This window comes from Morone saxatilis, unplaced genomic scaffold, assembly GCF_004916995.1.
Source record: "Morone saxatilis isolate NCDOM2014 unplaced genomic scaffold, NCSU_SB_2.0 Contig0, whole genome shotgun sequence".
Lineage (NCBI taxonomy): Eukaryota > Metazoa > Chordata > Actinopteri > Moronidae > Morone > Morone saxatilis.
Window position 1 is genome coordinate 11617349 of NW_023339650.1, and position 423 is coordinate 11617771.

A 423-nucleotide genomic window follows, 5' to 3' on the forward strand; every position below is an offset into this window, starting at 1 on the left:
AGCACACACAAAAAAACACACACATTCAGCTCATCAATAATTGATCAAAGGCTCGAGCATAAAGCAAACGCAAGCGTAAGATACTCACCATGATATGGTCCACGCCATATGGTGGATCCCAGCACACTGTGCTCTGCCAATATTTATCCGAGCTTCTTGCAGGTTTTTTTTTTTTTTCTCAACTTCATTTTTAGCATTATTACTTCACTGCAGATCTTTTACATCACGGAGGCAGTCGCTTGTATTCCCGGTTCCTTTTCGGTGTAGCGGCGGACAAGCAAAGACTCCGTTCGGCGAGAGGCTGATACTACCAATGAGAGCGATGCTGTAGCCTCTGCAAAGCATGGCTGCGCTTTCTCGCCTTTTTTTCAAAAGAGGGCAGGTCGTTCTGTGCATTACAATAAAATCTCTCTCTCTCTCTCT